General features: G+C 41.3%; 1 protein-coding gene across 3 annotated transcripts in view; it reads left to right on the top strand.

Annotated features, from left to right (window-relative positions):
* Positions 1-16,869, top strand: part of agbl4 (AGBL carboxypeptidase 4) — an 861,886-nt gene that overhangs the window by 384,944 nt on the left and 460,073 nt on the right. The window lies entirely within an intron of this gene.

Here is a 16,869-nt window from a genome sequence, read left to right on the forward strand (position 1 = left end):
CTCTGCTGCTCGCTCCGCCGTCTGCTTTTCAGCAGCACGTACTTCAGTCCGCCTCTTCTTGTCTCCGTCGTCGTATGTGTTTTTCTCGCTTCGCACCATCACCAGCCCCGTGCTCTCCTCCTTCTCCCCTTTTATACAGCGAGAGGAGATACGTTAATCGTGTTTGTGGCGTCGCTCCTGGCACGTTCCACCTCGCCACTGGCTCGCCATCCCTGCCGCCATTTTGGGCCAGGCTCCCGCGTGGCCTACCTCTCTGTCGGACCGTCAGCTCCGCCTCTCCACAGCTGCTACTTGAGCTATTTTTAGAACAAGCCAGCAGGCGACTCATCTGGTCTTTAACCTTTGTCTTGTGTTAGGGTCGGCACCGACCCGTTTGTTTTTAAATGCATAAAAACACCACATACATTTATTTTTTTTGCATCAAAGCTTTTTGACTTTGTCAGGAACCTCTTTGTCAACAAAATAAAACATTTTAATTTTTTTCACTAAATTATAAAATGCTCTGGTAGAAATTATGCCCTTGGTGTTGTTAGGGTCGGTTTCAACCCAGTTCTAAAAATAAGATGATAAAGCAATGATAAGAGCCAAAACTGAACACACTGACAGCCAGATCCTCTCCCAATCATGTGAGCTTTAGTGGATTCTAATTTTTCCTTGTTATCCTGTACAAAAACAAACAAAAGACGGACACTAAAAGTGTCACTTTTTGCCACTCTGATTTTGTTTTTTATTAGTTTTGGAACTAGTCATCTATTTCTCTTGGTTTCATTTGCTTGATTGGTTGTTGTTTGTTTGATGTTGGATTTCTGTTGCTGAAAAAAATACTTTTTAGCCTTTTTCTTGAAGTAAATATATATGGGTCGAAATTGACCCGTAACAACATAGATGTTACTATAGTTAAAATTCTTAAAATGAAAAAATAAATAAAACACATTTATTTAAGAGACGTGTTCTAATACACCTTACTAATAGTTAGGTAACACAACAACCTTTTTTTTATGTATATGATTCTCTTGAGGTTCGTTTTACCATTTTTAAAAATTGAAATGGAGGGGTATACTGACAAAAAAAGGCCCAATGGCCCAAACCAAAAATATTAAAACCAATATTTTCAAGGATAAGGAAGCCTAACGAGGTAACCAAGAGATGAGAAACAAATTGGATGATAGATCATTGTTTTTAGTGTATTTTACAGCTGATTTAAGACATGGGTCAAAACGACCCGTTAACATAAGGGATGGTAACAGAAAGCTAACACAAGAGGAAGGTTAAGGGCGACCTTTGGCTCCTCCACCCACCTCTGCTCGCCAAGTCAGAAGTCAAAGTTTAACTAATTTATCTACTAGACCAGGGGTAGGGAACCTATGGCTCGCGAGCCAGATCTGGCTCTCGGATAAATCTGAGCTGACGTTGCTTAACAGGATAAGTAATGAATAATTCCACTTGTAATCTTAGTGTTAAAAATAACGTTCAAAATATAAAACATTCTCATGCATTTTTATTTTCAAGAATTAATGGTAAGACGTAATTTATTTATTATTGGTTAGTGTTGGGCTTGCCCCCCTAGGTGTTCTTCAGACCACCAAACACCGACATGAGAGCCTGTTTCAGGGTAAAATATAGTTTTTTTTTTCAATTAGTCTCTCAGTTGCTTTCCAGCAATTTTCTTTTTCTCTTTCGTCCTCACTCGTGCTCTGGCTCCAGCCCCAACCCCGTCTCTCCTCCTGGCTGCTGCTTATAACAGAGCGACAGGTGATTAGATAAAAAGGCCCAGGTGGGCCTTCTACGCACCTGTCGCTGATTTCGACGCCTATCCTGGCAACACCCTGCTTCGCTGCAGGCTCGCAGGCCACGCCCCCTCCACAGTTTGCTTCAGAATAACAATGTTGTTCAAAAGAATAAGAGACCTATTATACTCTAGAAATGTTGGTCTTACTTAAAAATGCACGCGTTTAGTTGTGTTCAGTGTTAAAAAAATATTATATGGCTCTTAGTAAGTTGGAAAAAATAATCTAACAACATTTATGTTGTGTTTCTTACGTCCGTGTTGTTTGTCACGCTTCAAGCTCGATGCTAGTCTGTTAGCCTGTTGTGAGCTAACAGTTAGCATCCAAACAACAGCCCGCTGTTTACAATTAGCGAAAAATTAACAAATAAATACAGCAGTAACTACAAATAGACACTTTCACAAGGCAGTAGCTTCTTTTTTTGTTTTCATCCTATTTTTCTGGAACATCAGGAGTTTAGATGCATCACTTTGAGTTTGACAGCTGCTGAGCGTCATGACGTCACCAAGTTTTTTTTTTTTAGTTTATTATTATTGTTCTTCGGTCAATGGTCAGCAAAATAAACAAACAGTTGTACATTCACAGATTAAAAATGTAAATGTGCTGCAACCTGCTGTTTCTGCTTTTAATACCTAAAGCAGTCATTTTCAACCACTGTGCCGCGGCACACTTGTGTGCCCTGAGATATTGTCTGGTGTGCCGTGGGAAATTATGTAATTTCACCCTAATTGGTCCCAAAAATATGTTTCGCAAATCCATCCATCCATCTTCTTCCGCTTATCCGAGGTCGGGTGGCGGGGGCAGCAGCCTAAGCAGAGAAGCCCAGACATCGCAACCCGAGGGTCCCTGGTTCAATTCCCACCTAGAACCAACCTCGTCACGTCCGTTGTGTCCTGAGCAAGACACTTCACCCTTGCTCCTGATGGGTGCTGGTTAGCGCCTTGCATGGCAGCTCCCTCCATCAGTGTGTGAATGTGTGTGTGAATGTGGAAGTAGTGTCAAAGCGCTTTGAGTACCTTGAAGATAGAAAAGCGCTATACAAGTACAACCCATTTATCATTTATCATTTATAAATAGCAATGAGGAAGGTAGCCAAGCTCCGAAAAAGTTAGCTAGGTTACCATCAGGAAGTTAGCCTGGCTATCAGGAGATTAGACAGGTTACAAGGAAGTTAGCCACACTACCAGAAAGTTACTATAGCTACTATAGTTAAAAAGGTGACGAGGAAGGTAGCCAAGCTCTTAAAAGGTTAGCCAGGTTACCCCAGAATGTTAGCCAAACTACGAGGAGGTTAGCCAGGAAACCAAAAGGTTAGCCCGGCTTCTGGAAAGCTGGCCACAGTACCAGGAAGTTAGCCAGAATACTTTAAGTAGCAAGGCAACAAGAAAGGTAGCCAAGTTCTGAAAAGGTTAGCCAGGTTACCACCAGGAAGTTAGCCAGGCTATCAGGAGATTAGACAGGTTACAAGGAAGTTAGCCACACTACCAGAAAGTTACTATAGCTTCTATAGTTAAAAAGGCGACGAGGAAGGTAGTAAAAGGTTAGCCAGGTTACCCCAGAATGTTAGCCAAAGTACGAGGAGGTTAGCCAGGAAACCAGAAGGTTAGCCCGGCTTCTAGAAAGTTGGCCACAGTACCAGGAAGTTAGCCAGAATAAGTACAACCCATTTATCATTTATTTATTTATCTTATGGAAATACATTTTAAAATATTTGGCTTCTTGGTTCTCTCAGCCAAAAAGGTTCCCGACCCCTGTTCTAGATGTCGGGTTGAAACTGGAAACGACCCGATGTCTCTTTTCCTTAACTTTCCACTCTGTCCGTCCTGCCTGTAGGTGCGACTAAAAATACTTGAACTTCTTACCGAGCTCGCAGACCAACAATCGCAGAGAAAGTCTTGTCAAAAAGTTAAGAAGCCGCAAAACTGGATCAAGGGTAAAAGCGTTTTCCCTTCTTTCGTTTATTTTTTTAACATAGAGGAGGGCATGGAGCGCTTCTCCAAGAGCTGGCTTGGAGTCAGTCAGCGAGACAGTCCGTCAGTCCGTCAGTCCGTCAGTCCGTCAGTCCGTCAGTCCGTCAGTCCGTCAGTCCGTCAGTCCATCAATCAGTCCGCCCGGTCCGTCTGTCAGGCCATTTTTTTTTTTGTGCTTTTTCTACCCAAAGTATTCCTGTAAGCGTGTGATGCAACAGTCCTGCTGAAATTCTATTTGGAGCTGTCTACCTCTCCATCGGCCTGCGTGTTTGCAGTAATTGTTCTGTCAATCAGCGAGGCTCGGGCCCGCTTCCTCCCTCGCCGCTTGTTAAGTCCTGGCAGAGGCTTGAGGGGCGAGGAAGGTGAGGAAGGTGAGGAAGGTGAGGAAAATGAGAGAGCGAATACTCCCACTCTTGTCTCTTCTTCTTCTACCTCAAAGCTTTTACTCTTCTCCACTGGCTTGACTTGGCCTTACTGCATTCATACAAACATATTTACTACTTTCTCACCAATATTAGAGCCGTGGGCAGTGGCTGAAAATTATATTGATCTGTTTGCCTTGTATTTTTTTATTATTTTGTAGTCTGGAATTTAAGAAAATGCTAGATCAAGTGAAAGCAGAAGAATGGTGGATATAAATTACACAAACTTATTTATTACAAGGGTTTGCAATCCCGCCGAAGTGCGTGAGCAGAGCTGAAATATAGTATTTGAAATGTCACTGTATAAAAATCAGTGGATTAAAAACTCAGTGTAAAGAAAATATTGTAGAAAAAACTCTGTGCATAAAAATTCAGCGTAAAAAAATAAATGTATCAAAATTCAATGTTAGAAAATTCAGTGCATAAAATGCAGGTTCAATTCCCGCTTCCGCCAATCTAGTCACTGCCGTTGTGTCCTTGGGCAAGACACTTTACCCACCTGCCCCCAGTGCCACCCACACTGCTTTAAATGTAACTTAGATATTGGGTTTCACTATGTAAAGCGCTTTGAGTCACTCGAGAAAAGCACTATATAAATATAATTCAATTCAATTCAATTCAACCTGAAGGTCGGAAGGGTGTGGCCACGCGTGTGGTGACCGCCAGTGTCTCTGAGGGAAGCCACGTTTCTTGACGAGGCGAAGGTAGTTGATTCTTCCTACATGTTGGAAGCATCCGACGGTTGGGGGCGGCGGCAAGAGAGTCCGCAGCTGCCTCTTTGACAGCTGCAGGAGGAACGACGCAAGCTCTCCGCTCATGTCTACGGTAAGAGCCGACTTAATTACCACCATTTTCTCACCGAAACCTGCTGGTTAAAATGTGTTAGGGAACCATGTTCGCTTAACCGCTCTGTTCCTTAGTAAAGCTTCATTGTCATCTTTCGGGAATGTAAACAAGGGACGGCATGGCGTAGTGGGTAGAGTGGCCGTGCCAGAGACCTGAGGGTTGCAGGTTCGCTTCCCACCTATGGACATCAAAGTCGCTGCCGTTGTGTCCTTGGGCAGGACACTTCACCTTTTGCCCCCGGTGCCGCTCACACCGGTGAATGAAGGATGAATGAATGATTGGTGGTGGTCGGAGGGGCCGTAGGCGCAAACTGGCAGCCACGCTTCCGTCAGTCTACCCCAGGGCAGCTGTGGCTACAGATGTAGCTTACCACCACCATCGTGTGAATGAATGATGGGTTCCCAATTCTTTGTGAGCGCTTTGAGTATCTAACAATAGAAAAGCGGGATATAAATCTAATCCATTATTATTATTATTGTTGCTAAAGGCAGCCACAACACACCGCTTCCCACCTACAGCTTTCTTCTTTGACGTCTCCATTATTAATTGAACAAATTGCAAAAGATTCAGCAACACATGTCCAGAATACTTTGGAATTATGTGATCAAAAATGTGTGACATCACGCCCATGCGTCATCATACCACGATGTTTTAGCATGGTACTTCCGCGCGAAATTTAAAATTGCAATTTAGTAAACTAAAGCGGCCGTATTGGCATGTGTTGCAATGTTAATATTTCATCATTGATATATAAACTATCAGACTGCGTGGTCGCTAGTAGTGGCTTTCAGTAGGACTTTAAATAATGCAAGTGGCCTGCATGTGTTAATGAACCCCCCAGGAACATCTGTCACATGTATGCTCACACACATGCTAGAGGAGGTTAGTACTGCTATGGATTATGATGAATTTACAATAGTCATCTATATTGATTTAAAAAAGGCCTTCGATACCACAGACAGTTAATAAATAAGTTGGATAAGTACGGCATCCGAGGGCCAGCTCTGTCCTGGATCAAGAGCTATCTAGAAAATAGAAAACAATGTGTTCAGGTGGATAATAAAATATCTGGATTCAAAAATATAGTTTGTGGAATTCCTCAGGGTTCTATAGTTGGTCCTAAGTTATTTACAATTTTCATTAATGATTTTTGTGATGCATCAAGTTTCTTAACATTTTTTATGTTTGCTGATGAAACAACCATCCTTTGTTCTGGAAAACATTTTAATGAACTTTTGGTAAAAATAGAACAAGAAATGACAGTGCTTAAAAAAATGGTTTGATATGAATAAATTATCACTTAATATTGCTAAAACTAAATTTATGATATTTGGTACCAAAACTGAGGTATCTAATGAAGTAAATATTGAAATCAATCAATCAATCAATCAATGTTTATTTATATAGCCCCAAATCACAAATGTCTCAAAGGACTGCACAAATCATTACGACTACAACATCCTCGGAAGAACCCACAAAAGGGCAAGGAAAACTCACACCCAGTGGGCAGGGAGAATTCACATCCAGTGGGACGCCAGTGACAATGCTGACTATGAGAAACCTTGGAGAGGACCTCAGATGTGGGCAACCCCCCCCTCTAGGGGACCGAAAGCAATGGATGTGGAGCGGGTCTAACATGATACTGTGAAAGTTCAATCCATAGTGGCTCCAACACAGTCGCGAGAGTCCAGTCCAAAGCGGATCCAAGACAGCAGCGAGAGTCCCGTCCACAGGAAACCATCTCAAGCGGAGGCGGATCAGCAGCGTAGAGATGTCCCCAACCGATACAGGTGAGCGGTCCATCCTGGGTCTCGACTCTGGACAGCCAGTACTTCATCCATGGTCATCGGACCGGACCCCCTCCACAAGGGAGGGGGGGACATAGGAGAAAGAAAAGAAGCGGCAGATCAACTGATCTAAAAAGGAGGTCTATTTAAAGGCTAGAGTATACAGATGAGTTTTAAGGTGAGACTTAAATGCTTCTACTGAGGTAGCATCTCGAACTGTTACCGGGAGGAGATAATTGAGTGTGTCTTTGATACTAAGTTTTTGGGAGTTATAATTGACTATAAATTATCATGGAGACAACATGTAAATTATATAAAAACAAAAATATCAAAAACACTTGTTTTGTATAAAACTAAATAATTACTTCATTATAATTCTCTAACAATTTATTAAACTTTGATACTTCCATACATGACATACTGTGTAGAACTCTGGGGAACCACTTTTAAAACCATAATTAATGATATTGTTTTGCTGTACGGCTAATAAACAAAGCAGGATATTATGACCATGCCCATCCATTATTTGTTCAATCAAAACTTATGACATTTCAAGATATTGTTTATTATAAAATAACACAGATAATGTTCAAAGCAAAAATAAATACTCTTCCAGAAGGAATTCCAAAATACTTCTCTCTACAGACCAGCAAATACAATCTAAGACATGAATCTGAGTTTATTTGACCAAAAGCAAGATTAGTTGTTAAATGTAGAAGTTTATCTGTTCTCCGTGTTAATTTGTGGAATTCTGTTGGTAAATAAATAAAAATGAGTGACTCAGTATTTAATTTCAAAAAGAACATGTCATAATGTATTTTAGAAAGTTATTTGAACTAGAAATGTATGTTTGTTTGGTTAAATGTTGTATTTAGAAGGTATGTATGTTTATCTATTTACAAACAAGTGCATGTGTGTAAGTACATATTTTTGTATTATTTGTTAAAGGGCAACTTGAATGTGGATGCTGAATGACTATATTTCTTTTTGGATTACAAAATTATTAGAAAAAGTAACTTAATTGAATGTAAAAAATGTTATGTTGGGCATATAAGCTTTTTTGCTTCTGCCTGTTTCAGTCATGTTATTCATTTTTTGAATCGTGATCTATGTTTGAATATGTTTTTGTTAGACTGAAAATAAACTGAAACTGAAACATGTGCCACAGAACAAAGTTATGCCTTACCACCTTTTGGCAGCGCTAATAGCGGCCATTTATTGGGCTGATGGTGCCCACACCTCCATCCCCCATCCTTGGACATCTATGTTCCGTCACCTGTGTCACAACACCTGGTCCTCCTTCCTGCACCCCCCCCCCCCCCCCCTGCCCGCACAGCGTTCCTTTTTAATAATAGACATTTTAATTGCGGCCAAATGAAGAGTGATGTAAAATAGCTAATAGCGTGTGCTAATTAATTGGGGAATTGAGCCGCTTGTTAATTAAGGGCAAACAGGACAGGGACCGACTCGGGTAATTTGAGCATGAAAAAGCGAGACTAACGAGTCATTTCCAAACAGATTCGCTTCATAAACACGTCAAGTGGAGGATTTAGCCAGGCGGAAAACGTGTTACTTTGCCGGCCGCGGCTTTTTAACCTTCGACCCGGAGCGAGCGCAGAATGTGACGTGTCCGCACGACTCTGCCGGGACGCCACACAGAAAAAACCACAGACGTTATTAGCAACCAGCGTCTATTTAGTCCAGCGCAATATGTTTGTTTTTCATAATTAATAAATTCCCTATCTGGTCTTTGAATTCAATAGCATCCAGTGACTGCTGGCTTTAAAAGTCTTCATTATCGCCAGAGTCCCTCGTTGCTCTTTTTCCAAGTCCCGGGTGTCGGGGAAGTAAACCTTGCTACTTTTTCTCCAAGATCTCCGAAAAACACGGATAGGGTTTTGTTGTCCAGTAAAGTCAGCTTCAAAACCAACTGTTCAGTCTCAAAAAATAGTTAAAAAAAAAAAAAAGGGACGTTTTCTATGAAGTGAGTCGCCAGGACTCTCATGTTGTGGTTTCTGTGGCTCCTGGGGAATTCAATGGGTCCTCAATCAAAAAGAACAAAATACTTTTCTCTTAGATCGTGGCGTTCAACTACTAACCCTGTTTCCATGTGAGTTGGGAAATTGTGTTAGATGTAAATATAAACAGAATACAATGATTTGCAAATCCTTTTCAAGCCATATTCAGTTGAATATGCTACAAAGACAACATATTTGATGTTCAAACTCGTATATTTTTGAAAATAATATTTATATATATATATATATGTATATACATACAGTGGGGCAAAAAAGTATTTAGTCAGCCAGCGATTGTGCGAGTTCTCCCACTTAAAATGATGACAGAGGTCTGTCATTTTCATCATAGGTACACTTCAACTGTGAGAGACAGAATGTGAAAAAAAAAATCCAGGAATTCACATTGTTGGAATTTTAAAGAATTTATTTGTAAATGATGGTGGAAAATAAGTATTTGGTCAAGCATTCAAAGCTTTCACTGATGGAAGGAGGTTTTGGCTCCAAATCTCACGATACATGGCCCCATTCATTCTTTCCTTTACACGGATCAATGGTCCTGTCCCCTTAGCAGAAAAACAGCCCCAAAGCATGATGTTTCCACCCCCATGCTTCACAGTAGGTCTGGTGTTCTTGGGATGCAACTCAGTATTCTTCTTCTTCCAAACACGAGTTGAGTTTATACCAAAAAGTTCTATTTTGGTTTCATCTGACCACATGACATTCTCCCAATCCTCTGCTGTATCATCCATGTATCCATTTTGGTATCAACTCAACTGGTGGTGTTTGGAGGAAGAAGAATACTGAGTTGCATCCCAAGAACACCATACCTACTGTGAAGCATGGGGGTGGAAACATCATGCTTTGGGGCTGTTTTTCTGCTAAGGGGACAGGACGATTGATCCGTCTTAAAGGGGAACATTATCATACCTTGATGGTGCAGAAAAAAGAACATTTATTTTTTTAAACCGATTTCCGAACTCTAAATGGGTGAATTTTGGCGAATTAAACGCCTTTCTGTTTATCGCGCTGGAGGCGATGACGTCAGAACGTGACGTCGCCGAGGTAACACACCCACCATTTTCATTTTCAACACATTACAAACACCGGGTCTCAGCTCTGTTATTTTCCATTTTTTTGACTATTTTTTGGAACCTTGGAGACATCATGCCTGGTGGGTGTGTTGTTGGAGGGTGTAACAACACTAACAGGGAGGGATTCAAGTTGCACCACTGGCCCCAAGATGCCAAAGTGTCTGCCGCCAGACCCCCATTGAATGTGCCGGAGTGTCTCCACATTTGACCGGCGATGCTAAGACAGACATGGCACAGAGATGTATGGATAACCTGCAGATGCATTTGCAACGGTAGTCAACGAAATCACAAAGGTGAGTTTTGTTGATGTTGACTGCCAGCTAATCGATGCTAACATGCTACGCTAATCGATGCTAACATGCTATTTACCAGCGGTGCTAAAGCAGACATGGCACAGAGATGTATGGATAACCTGCAGATGCATTTGCAACGATAGTCAACGAAATCACAAAGGTGAGTTTTGTTGATGTTGACTGCCAGCTAATCGATGCTAACATGCTATGCTAATCGATGCTAACATGCTATTTACCGGCGGTGCTAAAGCAGACATGGCACAGAGATGTATGGATAACCTGCAGATGCATTTGCAACTATATTACGTTTCCTTCCACCCACATTTAATGCGAAACAAACACTTACCAATCGACGGATTTAAGTTGCTCCAGTGTCAAAAGATGCGAAAGTCCTGATCGTTTGGTCCGCACATTTTACCGGCGATGCTAACGCAGCTATTCGGCCATGCTATGACTATGAATAGCGTTAATAGCTTCAGTTTCTTCTTCAATACTTTCATACTCCAACCATCTGTTTCAATACATGCGTAATCTGTTGAATCGCTTAAGCCGCTGAAATCCGAGTTTGAATCCGAGCTAATGTCGCTATATCTTGCTGTGGTATTTCCATTGTTTGTTTACATTGGCAGCACTGTGTGACGTCACAGGGAAATGGATAGTGGTTTCGAAGATAGCGAACATAAGGCACTTTAAAGCTTTATTTAGGGATATTCCGAGACCGGTAAAATTTTTTAAAAAACTTCAAAAAATACAACAAGCCACTGGGAACTGATTTTTCTTGTTTTTAACCCTTTTGAAATTGTGACAATGTTCCCCTTTAAGGAAAGAATGAATGGGGCCATGTATCGTGAGATTTGGAGCCAAAACCTCCTTCCATCATTGAGAGCTTTGAATGCTTGACCAAATACTTATTTTCCACCATCATTTACAAATAAATTCTTTAAAATTCCTACAATGTGAATTCCTGGATTTTTTTTCCCACATTCTGTCTCTCACAGTTGAAGTGTACCTATGATGAAAATTACAGACCTCTGTCATCATTTTATGTGGGAGAACTTGCACAATCGCTGGCTGACTAAATACTTTTTGCCCCACTGTATATATATATATATATATATATATATATATATATATTAGGGCTGGGTGACGATTAAAAAATTTAATCGAAGTTAATCGCACTATTTCTCTGATTAATCGCGATTAACTGCATTGTATACACAAAGCCCAATAATGAATTCAAAAGTAGTGTGTAGTGCACCTTTATTGGAATATTCTCCCACATGAACAAAAGCGCCAAAACATTTGTTGTGCAAACACAATTTAAATCAGTCCTTGTTAAACAGTAGCAGTTAAATAGCATATTTGATGAAAATCAACTCCAAAAAACGTAAATACAAACATTTAAGCTTATTGCCACTGCCAGGGTATTTAAGTTATCCTGTTTGTTATGGAAAATAAATATAATCTACATACAAATCTCTGAGCCACAATCATAACATCTGAACAGGCAATTTCTGAGGTAACAGCAGAAACATTTTTTTTATCAGGGATCTTATGTTTAAAAAACCTATATTATAGGTAGTGGGCTGTTTTTTTATGGAATTTTTGATCAAATTATCCGTAGTAGCAATATTAATAATGTTGTGTTTATTCTGCGTAGTGCACTTAAAATAATTATGACCATATCTAGGAATTGATATGATGGGAATTTTCCAATTGTTTGCCTGGTGCTTTGATAAACTGAAGGCATCATATACATGGTACTATATTGTGATGTTATGAGCCAGGGAATAAAATAACTACCCTACCCAGCATGCAACAGGAGTGAGGAGCATGTATAGGTTGTGTCGCCATGACGGCATCTTGTATGTTGTGATATGCACGCTCTGAAAGCAAACGTTAAGAAGTCAGCCAACACTCCTGGTCTGCATTATTCATAAATAGACAGACAACACATATACTCCGCTGCTTCACAGGCCGCTGGATGTAGCCAGCAAAGTATTCCCATGCTAGCTAGCCGCTCTAGCAAGCACGCCTCATTCAGTCCAAAACGGCCCGATCTATCCACATCCAGAATTGTCTGGCGGTCGTAAGTGATCCCGGAGTGACCACGCTGTAAGCCAGCCATGACATTTGCAGAATTGTCCGCTATTTTTGCCAAATGTTCCATCTTTACCAAGAGCCCCTCCACGCCGGGCGACGCCATCTTGTTAAGAAAAGGCGTTAACAAAATAAAAGCATGTAAACAACATACGCAAATGTGCGATAAAATAATTGTCGGCGTTAATAGATTGATGAGTTAACGCGTTATTAACGCATTCATTTGCCCACCCCTAATATATATATATGTATATAGGATGCCACCCGAACGCCTCCCTAAGGAGGTGTTTAGGGCACGTCCAGCCGGTAGGAGGCCACGGGGAAGACCCAGGACACGTTGGGAAGACTACGTCTCCCGGCTGGCCTGGGAACGCCTCGGGATCCCCCGGGAAGAGCTAGACGAAGTGGCTGGGGAGAGGGAAGTCTGAGCTTCCCTACTTAGGCTGCTGCCCCCGCGACCCGACCTCGAATAAGCGGAATATGATGGCTGGATATATATACATAATTGCTCAGGCCTGTTTTATTGTCTGTGTAATATTTGGGTTATTGACATCTTTTATTTACGACTTGTACTACATTCCTTTCCATTTCAACTGCTGCATAACTGCCTTTCACAATTACTTTTTTTAATGGATTTGGTTTTTTTTTAATAACCAAGCACAATTTCATTTGTTTTGATCTTTTTTTTTTTGTATTTTTTCTACCTCATTTTCCCCCTCTCCGCATACTGTAGGACAGGTTTGATGCAGCAGGGAATGAGCAAGATGGAGACGTGCTAATCTTGCCAATCAACAGCTCCCTTGTTCACAGAAAGTCATTAGCGGTCTGCCAGAGGAAGCGACAGAGGATTATGTGGGGAGAAATAATGGCAGCAAAATGCAACAAATAGATTAATAATCTCCTGAATGAGGATCAGGGTGTTTTTGTGCAGCCGTGATGGACAAGAATGTGCGGGCGGAGGAATAAAAGTGATGAGTGACAACTTCCCGCGCCTCCATTCAAGCCCCAAATGACTTACCTGGACAAGTTTTATGTTTGCCTGCAGGAGAATGAAAAAAAACAACAAAAAAACGCCACTTCATTTCCCCTTTGCAGGCCACACACTCATGTCGGCGTCGTCCTCCCTGAAAGTCTTCTGATCTAACTGCTTTTGTCAGGGGAGATTTGCTAGATTGCAGCAGGCAGAGGTACAAATTGCTTGTGTCATCTTATAATGAAGTAGGTGAGGCGTTGCAGTTTTCTCTGCAGCCAACAGTCCCCTGATTACTGTACTATTAGTCAGCGGCTGCTTTTAGCATAGGAGACTAACGGCCGCCATGGTCTTCTTGCTACCTTTTACATTACAGATGGCCGATAATGGCTTTTTTGCCGATATCCGATATTCCGTTATTGTCCAACTCTTAATTACCCATTCCGATATCTACCGATATTTACAGTCGTGGAATTAACACATTATTACATACTTGCCAACCTTGAGACATCCTAATTGGGGAGACTGGGGGGGATGAGGTGGGTGGGGTTTTTAAGGGGGGGAGGAGTAATAAAAAAAAGGGGGGAAGAGTATATTTATAGCTGGAATTCTCTGAATTTCAAGTGTTTCGCTCTGTTGTGCTTATGTTGAGTTACGGTCCGGATGTTCTCCCGAACTGTGTTTGTCCGTTCAATTTAGCTCATGAGGAGAACGTATGGAGCTGCACACTCAGTTACAGTCTCACCCTACACTGTGAAAAGTGTTGCCTAGATCTGACTCAATAAAAATAAGGCAACATTTTCCAAGCAATTTTTGTTAGTTTAGTCAACTAATTGGTATTTTGAGTAAGTAGAACTTAATAATATGCATTTCGATTTATGCACAAAGATTAAGTTGAGTTTACAGAAAAAGCCAAGAAATTGAGTAAAATCAATGTAAAAAACATCAGCATATTAGACACACAAGACTTAATGAAATAAGTAAGATTTGAATGAAAAAAATAATGTTTGTACTCAATTTTATTAATTTTGACCAACTTACCCTTTCTTTGTTTTAAAAATGGAAAAATTACTTAGAATAATAATAAAAAAATCAAAACATATCAAATTCCAACCTTTATTAAACCATTACCATAAAAAAACAGGGTCAATGAGCTGGACAGTACGCTCTGAGGAACAGTCCCATGCGCTCCTCTATTCATTTAGTTTGGGAGTTCCCTAGTTACATCGCCGACGCTGCCTCTAAAGGGAGGGGTCACACATGTCATGCCAGCATCTCAACATGCACAATACTCATACTTGCCAACCTTGAGACCTCCGAATTCGGGAAATGGAGGGGTTTGAGGTGGGCTGGTTTGGGGGGGGCGGGGATTGGTGGTAGCGGGAGGTGTATATTGTAGCATCCCGGAAGAGTTAGTGCTGCAAGCGGTTCTGGGTATTTGTTCTGTTGTGTTTGTTGTGTTACGGTCCAGATGTTCTCCCGAACTGTGTTTGTCAGTTCAATTTAGCTCATGAGGAGAACGTATGGAGCTGCACACTCAGTTACAGTCTCACCCTACGCTCTGAGGAACAGTCCCACACGCTCCTCTGTTTATTTAGTTTGGGAGTTCCCTAGTCACATCGCCGAGGCTGCCTCTAAAGGGAGGGGTCACACATGTCATGCGAGCATCTCAACATGCACAATACTCATACTTGCCAACCTTGAGACATACGAATTCGGGAGATGGAGGGGTTTGAAGTGCGCAGGTTCGGGGGGTTTGGGGATTGGTGGTAGCGGGAGGTGTATATTGTAGCATACCGGAAGAGTTAGTGCTGCAAGCGGTTCTGGGTATTTGTTCTGTTGTGTTTATGTTGTGTTACGGTGTGGATGTTCTCCCGAAATGTTTGTCATTCTTGTTTGGTGTGGGTTCACAGTGTGGCACATATTTCTAACAGTTTTAAAGTTGTTTATACGGCCACCTTCAGTGTGACCTGGATGGCTGTGGACCAAGTATGACTTGCATTCACTTGAGTGTGTGAAAAGCCGCAGATATGTGATTGGGACGGCACGCAAAGGCAGTGCCTTTAAGGTTTATTGGCGCTCTGTACTTCTCCCTATGTCCGTGTACCACTCCGTACAGAGGCGATTTAAAAATTGTTAAATTTTACTTTTTGAAGCCGATACCGATAATTTCCGATACTGCATTTATAAGCATTTATCGGCCGATAATATCTTTACTTTAAATCCCGGGTGCTTGATAAAAAAAAAATATTCGGATTCTGTGCAGAACACCCGTAAAATGTCTTTTAGAGGTTTTAATTGCACCTTATAGTATGAAAACTAAGTTGTTTTGGCTGGATGTCAACTTTTGGACCTGTGGTATGTTTTGGTACGTCGCCCTGTGATTTGAAAACCTCGGGGGTTCTCCACGTGCTTCTGCAAAGTAGCCGTTTTATAAAAGTCTTATTTTTACACTTTTTTTTTCCAAATTCCATTGTATGTTATACTCTTCTGACACCACCAGATGGCAGTATGAGTGTCCACATACGTGGTCATAGGACCCCAATTCAGTAGTGTACACAATTTGGGAAATAAGAGCTAAAAAGGTGCTGTCCACGCATGTGGTCACTAAGCCTTTAGTGGTTTTAATTGTGCCTTATAGTATGACAACTAAGCTGTTTTGGCTGGATGTCAACTTTTGGACCTGCGGTATGTTTTGGTACGTCGCCCTGTGATTTGAAAACCTCGGGGGTTCTCCACGTGCATCTGCAAAGTAGCCGTTTTGTAAATCTGTTGTTTTTACACTTTTTTTTTTCAAATTCCATTGTGTTATACTCTTCTGACACCACCAGATGGCAGTATACGTGTCCACAAAAGTGGCCATAAGACCCCAATTCAGTAGTGAACACAATTTGGGATATAATAGCTAAAAAGGTGCTGTCCACGCATGTGGCCACTAAGCCTTTAGTGGTTTTAATTGCGCCTTATAGTAAGAAAACTAAGCTGTTTTGGCTGGATGTCAACTTTTGGACCTGTGGTATGTTTTGGTACGTCGCCCTGTGATTTGAAAACCTCGGGGGTTCTCCACGTGCATCTGCAAAATGGCCGTTTTATAAATCTCTTATTTTTACACTTTTTTTTTTCTAAATTCCATTGTATTTTATACTCTTCTGACACCACCAGATGGCAGTATGAGTGTCCACATATGTGGCTATAGGACCCCAATTCAGTAGTAAACACAATTTGGGAAATAATAGCTGTTTTGGCTGGATGTCAACTTTTGGACCTGCGGTATGTTTAAACTTCGGGGGTTTTGTAAAAGATTTTTTTTACACCCCCCCCCCCCCCCCCCGAATTCCATTGTATGTTATACTCTTCAGACACCACCAGATGGCAGTATAAAAGTCCACATAAGTGTCCGTAAGACCCCAATTCAGTAGTGTACACAATTTGGGAAATAATAGCTAAAAAGGCGCTGTCCACGCATGTGGACACTAAGGCCTTTTAGAGGTTTTAATCACATCTTATAGTCTGAAAAATAAGCTATACTGGCGGGATGTCAACTTTTGGTGTGTCGCCCTGTGATTTGAAAACCTCGGGTGTTCT

This window comes from Nerophis ophidion, linkage group LG22, assembly GCF_033978795.1.
Source record: "Nerophis ophidion isolate RoL-2023_Sa linkage group LG22, RoL_Noph_v1.0, whole genome shotgun sequence".
Taxonomy (NCBI): Eukaryota; Metazoa; Chordata; class Actinopteri; order Syngnathiformes; family Syngnathidae; genus Nerophis; species Nerophis ophidion.